General features: G+C 37.7%; 1 long non-coding RNA gene across 1 annotated transcript; it reads right to left on the bottom strand.

Annotated features, from left to right (window-relative positions):
- Nucleotides 1–487: 487 nt before the first annotated feature.
- Nucleotides 488–1,944, bottom strand: LOC138906675 (uncharacterized). The gene is made up of 2 exons (XR_011414223.1): nt 1,593–1,944; nt 488–705 (listed from the first exon to the last, which is right to left on the bottom strand). It is a non-coding gene; the product is annotated as an uncharacterized lncRNA (long non-coding RNA).
- Nucleotides 1,945–10,254: the final 8,310 nt, after the last annotated feature.

The raw sequence follows: 10,254 nt of genomic DNA on the forward strand, positions 1-10,254 counted from the left end.
AAATGCTCATCTTACTTTCTATTGTCATTGGGCCTACAAATTTTAGCTTATTTGGCCCATGCTGCTTAAGAGCCTCGATGACCAAGACAACACAAAATAACAAGTATTCTTCTAAGCCCAAATTGCTTCTTACATTGATGTCCAAACTAAAAGTTATTTTTTTCATAAAAAAAACTTACATGCTAATTATTATCTTTTATCTTCTTAACTAACTATTTCTCGAGGACTAACATAATATTTCTACTCCTCTACACCAATCATGGCACTAATCAAACTACACTCATTAACAACATAAAAAATACGACTAAATATAAAAACTACAAAAAACGGTAATACTTCAATGCTAAAGAGAAGAACTATATTAAGTATAACATTATGCTGACTATAATTCAAAGCATCAAAATATTTGAAGCTAGAAGTCTTTCTTAGATAATTATACATGAACCATGAGAGTAACTCACGGAAAAGAGCCCAAATTAAACAAACATGGTTAAAAGTGGGGTCTTTATCTTTTCCTTAAACTAAGTAATCTTAACAGAATGCAATTTCAATCACATATATAAAGAAGAAAACAATACTTTAATTAATTTTTAACAGATTTACATGATGATAACACTAATATAACATTCATCTTGAAACAAAATCAGATCTAATATGTTCCATCAACCAAACCGGGATCAAATCCTTCTTATTATCATCAAGAATCTGCAATATAAGAATTTAAAAGTTACCTGGTTTGTAGAATAATAAAATACAGTAGTGCAGCAATAAAAAAAACTCAGCAGCAAATACAGTAGAAACAACAGCAACTCAAGTGTTAAGACAACCCAGAAAACTCAACAAAGATGGTTGAAACTGGTAGCTATCAACTTCACAAATTGCCTAAGGGATCTTTCTATTTTTCTCGAGGTTTTTGCACTCAAATAATCCTCACAAAACTCTGAAATTTCAGTTTGTTATATGTATTAAGCTGCTGATTTTTCTCAAAGATATATGTCTTTAAGCAACTCTCCAAGATATGTCTCAGTATAAGATAGAGTGTGTAATAGAGTGTCCCTCCTTTTCAGTGAGTAAAGAGCCCTTTAAATAGGCAAATAAATCAGCTTTTTTTGGACAGATTTTAGTTCACCAAAAGTCTGTCCAAAAGACTGACTTTGTGTGCTAAACACTGTTCAAAAGCTGTCAAAAAGTATTATACTTGTCACCACACAATGACTTTTGAGTTTTGCACTCCAAAGTCTTTGCACAGTAAAAACAATCAAACTTGTACTATTCCTTCTTTAATTTCAGCTTTTATCAACACAAAAATTCAAATACTCAAATCCAATAAAAACAAATTCACTAAGCACTTGAAACTTCTATCATAAACTATCATGACTAAGCAAATAGCTATTTCAAAACTAATGAATAACTAATTATCAGTGATTAATAACTATGAACGACTAAGCTAACATAGATTAAACACAACTAATAATAAAAATATAAATAATAATAATATAAATAAATAAATAAAATCAAAAATTATGCTAGACATAAACTAAATACAATACAATTAGAAATAATAGACAAAGAAAATGAGAATAGGGGTATACCAAACGAGGGTGTTCGGGGTGGTCGCCGGAATTTGGCCGGATTTTTAGTTGTCGGATTTTCGGGATAGAATTGACATCAATAGGTAGGTCTTGATGAGCTCTATCCATTGATGTAGGTATTGTGGGGGTGGTAGTGGCCGGAACTTCAAGATTTTGGGCAAAAAAGTGGCGGCTAAAGTTTCCTAGATCTAAAATTCAAGGCGTTTGAGGGGGTTTTGAAGGATTTGGTTTGGAGATATGGAAAGAGGAGGTTGTAGAGATTACATGGTGTGAATTTGGGGGTGTTTGGAGGTTGGCCTCCGCAGGTGGGTGATTTCCAACAGCGGCGGCGGAGAGAAGAGAGAGAAGAGAGAAAGAGTTATGGGGGAAATGAGGTAATTTTTCAGATTTTTGAGGCTTTAAATACCTCTTGAGAGATAAAATATGGACCATTAGATCAAGGGGTGAGATTTGATCTTGGGTCACTTAATGAAACGACGTAGTTTTGAGGCAAAACTACATCGTTTCGGACCCTTTCAAGGGCAGCCCCTTATCTTGCACTTTTGGCCATTTTCTCTTTCAAATTTGGCCTAATTTATTTCTTAATCCTACTTATTAAACTAAATTTATACAAATAAATAAATTAATTAAGTAACTTATTCAAATAATCAATTAACTAGATTAATTCACCAATTGAATAGTTAGTTAATTCCTAAAATGCACAAATAAAAAAAGAACTATTTTTTGGTATTTTTATGATAGAAAATATGCAATCAAAGACACAAAAATTGGGAAATATAATTAAAGCAACAAAACACTAATGACTTAGGAGGTGTTAAAATAGTACAAAAATTAGGTATTCACAGCTGCCCCTCTTTGCTCGAGAACATGAAGAGTTTTCGTGCAAAGAAAAGTGAATGCCATGGCTAATATTTTCTCACATATCACTCCAATGAAAGCATTTTTTTTAATGGTGACCGAACCCTGCTTCCGAGGTTGCCTACATATCCTTGTTTAGAGGAATCAGGTCAGTGTAGTTCTGGAAAAAATTTGGTAGCTGGGACTACCAAACACTAGATTTAAGACTGTTGTTGCTGCTGTTGTTGCTATTACTGTTACTTGCTGCTTACATCAAAAGGAAAAAAGAAAGAACTACATATGTCTGGAAACTAAGAGTTACAATTTGTTGAGTTAGAAAAAGCTAAAGTATCTAATTTGTTGAAATGAAGACAACGAGAGTAGTATAAACTAACTATGTGAGGATATGCAACCACGGGGGAAAGTAACTTATGTTACCAGAGGAAATGGAATTAGAGGATGGTACCCTGTATTATGGAAAAGGGAATGTAACCAGGGGTTGGTACCCTGTATTACTGAAAGAAGTGTAACCAGGGGTTGGTACCCTATATTATCGAAATGAGTGTAACTAGGGGTTGGTACCCTGTATTACCGAAAAGAATGTAACCAGGGGTTGGTACCATGTATTATTAAAAGGAGTATAACCAGGGGCTGGCACCCTGTATTACTGAAAGGAGCGTAACCAGGGGTTGGTACCTTGTATTACAGAAAGGAGTGTAACCAGGGGCTGGCACCCTGTATTACTGAAAGGATGCTGAATCCCCTGGGCGAAAAGGTTCTACCTAGGTTAAACTATGAAAAGCAAACCTGGGCGAAGAGTACTTCTACCCGAAAATATGAGCTGGAACCCCCTAGGCGAAATGATTCTACCTGGGTTAAGTTACGTATAATAACCTGAGCAAAGAGTACTTCTACCCGGAACTATGAGCTGAATCCCCCTAGGCGAAAAGGTTCTACCTGGGTTAAGCTACGAAAAATAGCCTGAGCGAAGAGTACTTCTACCCGGAAATTATGAGTTGGATCTCCCTAGGCAAAAATGTTCTACCTGGTTAAGCTATGAAAAACAAGCATGGGCGAAGAGTACTTCTTTCCGAAAATATGAGATGGATCCCCCTAGACGAAAAAGGTTCTACCTGGGTTAAGCTATTATAAAACATCTGAGCGAAGAGTACTTCTACCCGGAACTATGAGCTGGATCCCCTAGGTGAAAAGGTTCTACCTGGGTTAAGCTACGTAAAACAACCTGAGCGAAGAGTACTTCTACCCGGAACTATGTGCTGGATCCCCCTAGGCGAAAAAGTTCTACCTGGGTTAAGCGACGAAAAGCAAGCCTGGGCAAATAGTACTTCTACCCGAAAATATAAGTTGGATTCCCTTAGGCAAAAAGTTTCTACCTAGGTTAAGCTACGAAAAGCAACCTGAGCGAATAGTACTTCTACCCGGAACTATGAGCTGGATCCCCTTAGGCGAAAAAGTTCTACCTGGGTTAAGCTATGAAAAGCAAGCTTAGGCGAAGAGTACTTCTACCCGAAAATATGAGCTGGATCCCCCTAAGCAAAAAGGTTCTACATGGGTTAAGCTACATAAAACATCCTGAGCGAAAAGTACTTCTACCCAGAACTATGAGCTAGATCCCCCTAGGCGAAAAGGTTCTACCTGGGTTAAGCTACGTAAAACATCCTGAGCGAAGAGTACTTCTAGTCGGACCTATGAGCTGGATCCCCCTAGGCGAAAAAGTTCTACCTGGGTTAAGCTACGTAAAATAACCTCAGCGAAGAGTACTTCTACCCGGAACTATGAGTTGGATCCCCCTAGGCGAAAATGTTCTACCTGGGTTAAGCTACGAAAAACAAGCCTGGGCGAAGAGTACTTCTACCCGAAACTATGAGCTGGATCCCCTAGGCGAAAAAGCTCTACCTAGGTTAAGCTACGAAAAACAACCTAGGCGAAGAGTACTTCTACCCGGAAATATGAGCTGGATGCCGCTAAGCGAAAAGGTTCTACCTGGGTTAAGCTACATAAAACATCCTGAGCGAAAAGTACTTCTACCTGGACCTATGAGCTGGATCCCCCTAGGCTAAAAAGTTCTACCTGGGTTAAGCTACGTAAAATAACCGTACTTCTACCCGGAACTATGAGCTAGATCCCCTTAGGCAAAAAAGTTCTACCTGGGTTAAGCTACGTAAAACACCCTAAGCGAAGAGTACTTCTACCTGAAACTATGAGCTGGATCCCCCTAGGCGAAAAGGTTCTACCTGGGTTAAGCTACGTAAAACAACCTGAGCGAAGAGTACTTCTATCCGGAACCATGAGCTGGATCCCCCTAGGCGAAAAGGTTCTACCTGGGTTAAGCTACGAAAAAATAACTTGAGCGAAGAGTACTTCTACCTGGAACTGTGAGATGGATCCCCCTAGGCGAAAAGGTTCTACCTGGGTTAAGCTACGTAAAATAACCTGAGCGAAGAGTACTTCTATCCGGAAACTATGAGCTGGATCCCCCTAGGCGTAAAGGTTCTACCTGGGTTAAGCTACATAAAACATCCTGAGCGAAGAGTACTTCTACCTAGAACTGTGAGCTGGATCCCCCTAGGCGAAAAGGTTCTACCTGGGTTAAGCTACGTAAAACAACCTGAGCGAAGAGTACTTCTACCTAGAACCATGAGCTGGATCCCCCTAGGCAAAAAGGTTCTACCTGGGTTAAGCTACGAAAAAACAACCTGGGCGAAGAGTACTTCTACCCGGAACTGTGAGCTGGATCCCCTAAGGGGAAAAGGTTCTACCTGGGTTAAGTACCAAAATGATCTGTATGAACAATAATGATGCATGCTGAAAATAAAAGAAAAGGGAGATTTTGCGAAAACTTACCTTTGGTGACATTCATCCTTTAGGAATCGACATTCTGCACTGTATTGTTCCTGCTGCAAACAAATAAAAAATGTGAGTTTTAAAAAGTGGTGGTCGATTTGTGGCCTTGATGTCTTTGGTATCTTGGCTTTATGCCTATCTTTTTTATGATGACTTCCTGAATACCACGGTTGGCCGCGTGGGACTTAACCTTCTCAACTTTATTTTTACTTTGTGGCATTTCACTTTCGACTTCTTTCCTCAACACTTTCAATTTCAGAGCATTGGAGGAACCTTTGGCTTTTCAAACTTTGCCAAAACGGTTAGCCACTTGAGACTTAACCTTTTCAACTTTATTTTGCCCTTGTAGGCACTTTTAATTTGATTTTGAAGCATCGGCCGCCATGGCCAGTCGGGGTCAACTTGATGCCCGTGCCGAGACTAGGTGCCTTTTTTGCATATTAGCTTGTATCAAACCAGAGTCCTGTAAATCAGTCTTGCTATCCCTTCTTTGCCTTAGTTTCAAAACAGAGTTAGACCAAAAGGGATTCAAGGAAAAACAAACACTAGAATGTAGAATGAATTTAAACAAGAGGTATCCCTTTCGGGGAAAGGAAAGAAGGACTTATCTGGAGTACATGCAGATTTCAATGAACATGACATACTTTTTGGGCTGGATGCATGATCTGTGTAAACTGTCTGACTCTCAGAAATTCATCAAAACTTTTGCCTCGAAACCGAGAAACAATGCCCAGGACAATTAATACCAATGGCTGTGAAGATCCTCTTTTCGATCAGTAGTGCCCTTTGCGGGTTTTCACAAGCTAATCTCTCTCATTTCTCTTCTCACCATCGCCTTATAGTGCCCTTTACAGGTTTTCACTAACAAGACTCTCTCATTTTCATTTTCTCTGCTCTGCAACGCCCTACGATGGCCGTGAGGATTTTCACCAATAAGACTCTCTTATTTTATTTCTCTCATTTGGTTGTATCATATCCAAGTAACTGTATCATCCAATTCTTGAACATTCTCGTTGATTGATCGGAAGGACTTAAAAAGGATTTGGGTAAAAAAGATTTGGATTGAATTACAACTTTGGAACCTTTAAAGCGAAACCATCTTCGACCATCTATAACAACTGCCCTAGTTTCATTTTTTTTTTTTTTGGAAATGTTGATTTTTATTTTGGTGTGACTGAACCCCAGAGAGAGGCTGCCTATGTATCCTTTCAGAATCAAGTCGAACGTAGTCCAATTCACTTTGTTTTGATTTTCTTTTGTTATTTTTTTTTCTTTAATTTTCTTTTCTCTTTTTTTTTTCATAAAAACTTCTAGGATCCAAAGAGGGTAATCAAAAAAAAGTAACCGGCTCAAGAGGGTTTGCAAAGGGTTGATAGAGTTTGGGTAGCGAGAATGAAAGCCTTCGTCATCCCAATCAGAAAACATTAAAGATGCGTAAAAAGGGTCAAACATAATACCTTTTGGTAGTGTCTGTATAGACAGTAGTCTCGGAGACATTTCCTTCGATATCTCCCAAATACAACGCTCCCTTTTGGCAGTAATCTTGTTACAATGTATGAACCATTCCAATCTGGAGCCAATTTTTCTTTGGCTTCTTCATGATGCTAGAGGATACGTCTTAGGACGAGTTGCCCCACTTTGAACTTTCCGGGCCGCACTTTCTTGTTGTAGGCACGGGCCATTCTTTGTTGGTACAACTGCCCGTGGAAAACTACGACCATATATTTTTCATCAATCATAGTCAATTGTTCCAAGCCGGTTCTTGACCCAATCTTTATCCTTAATCTTGGTTTCAACAATGATCCGAAGAGAAGGAATTTCAACTTCTTCCGATTTCATTTGGACTTGGCTTAGGCCTAGTGTTCCAATTCTTTGTTTATTTTCTCACAAGCCTTATCTTTAACACATTCTGCTTCTTGATTCATTATTTCTAGGTCTGATGGCATTTTAGGATCTGGGCATGAAGTCCGCAAGCATGTCATGTTATTAAAATCTGCATTAACAGAACTTCAAAAAGAGAATAAGAAAGGTGACAAGATTATGAAAAGAGAACATTCCTAGACAATGAAATATTATTTTTTTTATTTTTTTTGAATTTGATTTTTTTCATTTTGAATTTAAAAGATAGAAGGGTTTTCATCGGAAAGTAAGACAATAATGTAAAACATCCGGATTACACCCTGAAATAATCTGGACGCAGAAAGGATAACAAGACTGGCTACCAAGTCTCCCGTCTGATGGGAGACTTTCAGGTTTGGCGACCATTTTTTGCTTTTCTTCTGTCTCGGCAATGGATGCAATGGCTTTCAATGCCGGATCAAATTCTTCATCTTCACGGATCATTCTAACTACTGGCTCATTGGTGTGAACATGCAAAGGATTGTTCATCATATTAAGGGCATCTTCATCCCTAAGCATTATTGCCTTGACCTCGATGAGGTCTTCCACTGTTCTCTTAAGATTCCAACAGTCTTCCGTATCATATCACACTGCTCTAGAGTGGTATTTACATCTAGCATTAGCCCGGTGCGAGGGGGACTCTGGGCTTGGTCGGTTCGGGGCCACTGGCTGCAACAGACCTAGCCTGACTAGCTTTTGGAACAAGCTCGAGTATGATTCACCAATAGGGGTAAACTGATTCTTTCTGAAAGGCTTTCTTGGGCAAGGATTGTATTGAGGATCATTTGGTTGGGGGATTATATGGAACTTGGTAAGAACGGGCATTTCTGAAAAGTGGATCTCGGTTTTGTGTATAATGCAGTGGCCGTATGTAAGGTTGCGCGTTCATCACTGCATAAGGAGGCGGTGCAACGACCTGTGATGTGGCTTTAAAGGTAGCGTAACTCAAGATTCGACCCATTATTTTTTAAACCATTTTCGATCATCTCCCCAATTTTGATAGCCTCGGCGAACGGATTACCCATAGCGGACATCGTGTTCTAGAAGTAGTCCGCCTCTTGGGCATTGGAAGACCGTAACCATTTCTGCTTCGTCCATATGAGTCTTTACGATGGCGGCTTGTTCGCGCTATTTGACAGCATATTCACGGAAACTTTTTGCCGTTTTCTTTGTCAAACTGGACACATAGTTCTCTTTTTTTGGATTTTTACTATTGTTTTCTTTTCTTTCTTTCTTTTTTTTCTTTCCTTTCTTCTCTCTTTTTTTTCAGATTATTTGATGCAATGATCGAATCTGATGGGGATTTCCTACGTATCATGACGCCGCATGAATCAGATCTTGCGTAGTTCAGGAAGATTGGGAATAGACTGGCCCATTTTTTATTTTCTTTTCTTTTTTTTAATTTATAAAGACTTTTAAATATATTTTTTGAGTTTTTTTTCTTTTTATGGAATTTTGATTTTTTTTTTAAAAAAAGGAATTCTAAAGAAGGAAGAAAATATTTTGGATTTTGATTTGAAGATTCTTTTTGTTCTTTGTTTTTTCGAATGAAAGGCTTCGGAAAAGAAGAAAAATATTTTTGGATTTAATTTTTTTTTTTGGGATTTTCTAAGGAAAGAATTCTAGAGAGGGAATCAAGGAAAGGGAAATTATTTTTGATTTTTTTTTAAAATTGAGACCGGAACCGATGAGGTTTGCCTACGTATCTCATATTCGGTGAGAATCAGACCCACGTAGTTCGGTGGATGAGAAATAAAAAGGTAAACTAACTTTTATTTTTTTCATATACAATTAATCAGACAAAATCTCCTAGCAAAGAAAATATTTTCAATTTATTTTTCAATTTATTTTTTGTTTTTTTTGAATTGGTGAAAGAAAAACTTCTAAAGAATATATATATATATATATATATATATATATATATATATATATATATATTATTTATTTTTTTGAATATTGATTTTTTTTTAAAAATAATTTCAAAAGAAAGAAAATATTTTTTTTGGATTTTGGGAGAAAGACTTTTTTTTTAAAAAAAGAAGAAAATATTTTTGGATTTTTGGTCTCAAAAAAAGAAACTTCTAAAGAAGCAATTAAAGGAAGATATCTTTTTGGATTTTTGAAAATTAGGAGCTGGAACCGATGAGGTTTGCCTACGTATCTCACATCCGGTGAGAATCAGACCCGCGTAGTTCGGTCAAAACTGACTATTTATTTATTTTATTCTTTTCATGAAAATTAATCTTTAAAAACCATATGCACTAGACCACATCATTTTTTCTCTGTTCATTCAACTGATTTATGCTGAAGTCGGTCGACATGCAAGCCTTCCAAATAATGCAACAAGTAGCACATAACATGACATAATAGTCTCAACAAGGTACCTGTCCTAAAACAGAACTCGGCCCCTACGTCGAGCGATGCTAAGTCAAATGCACATGATGCAAATAAAGCGTAGCCTACTAGGGATATTCATTGCTTGTGGCTTGTTCTTCTAAGTTTGTAAATCTTAAAGGAGATGGTATCTAGACCTGGCTTACCCGGGCGGACAACCCGAGCCGAGGAGCGTCAAGCGTCACCAGTAGTAGAACAGCACTGGCTAGCTAACGGCTCTCCCGCCTAAACATGTGTGACTAAATCCTTCACCAGAAGCTGGTAGGCTAACTGGATTTATCTCAAGACAGAAATTTTGTGATGCTGGTAGGCAAACACAACATAACAAATTATCAGAAGACTCAGAGGGATGCGAGAGAAGACACAATTTATATGTACAGTTCAACAATATCAAAACGGTAAAAACTCGACAAGTAACACATTATGTCACGACCCAAAATCCAAAAGGTCATGATGGCGCCGGACACCACTGTCAGGCAAGCCAACCATAATCAATTAACTTAATTACCCATTTTAGTATTTTTGAAATAAAAATTTCTTTAATAAAATTGTAGAGATAAAAACTCATAGAGTAAATGATAAATATTTTTGCAGCTAAATTTCTAAGCAATTCACAACCATTTCTAAAATCCGGTGTCACAAGTGCATGAGCATTTACTAGGGAATT

The sequence above is a fragment of the Nicotiana tomentosiformis genome, chromosome 1 (assembly GCF_000390325.3).
Source record: "Nicotiana tomentosiformis chromosome 1, ASM39032v3, whole genome shotgun sequence".
Classification (NCBI taxonomy): domain Eukaryota; kingdom Viridiplantae; phylum Streptophyta; class Magnoliopsida; order Solanales; family Solanaceae; genus Nicotiana; species Nicotiana tomentosiformis.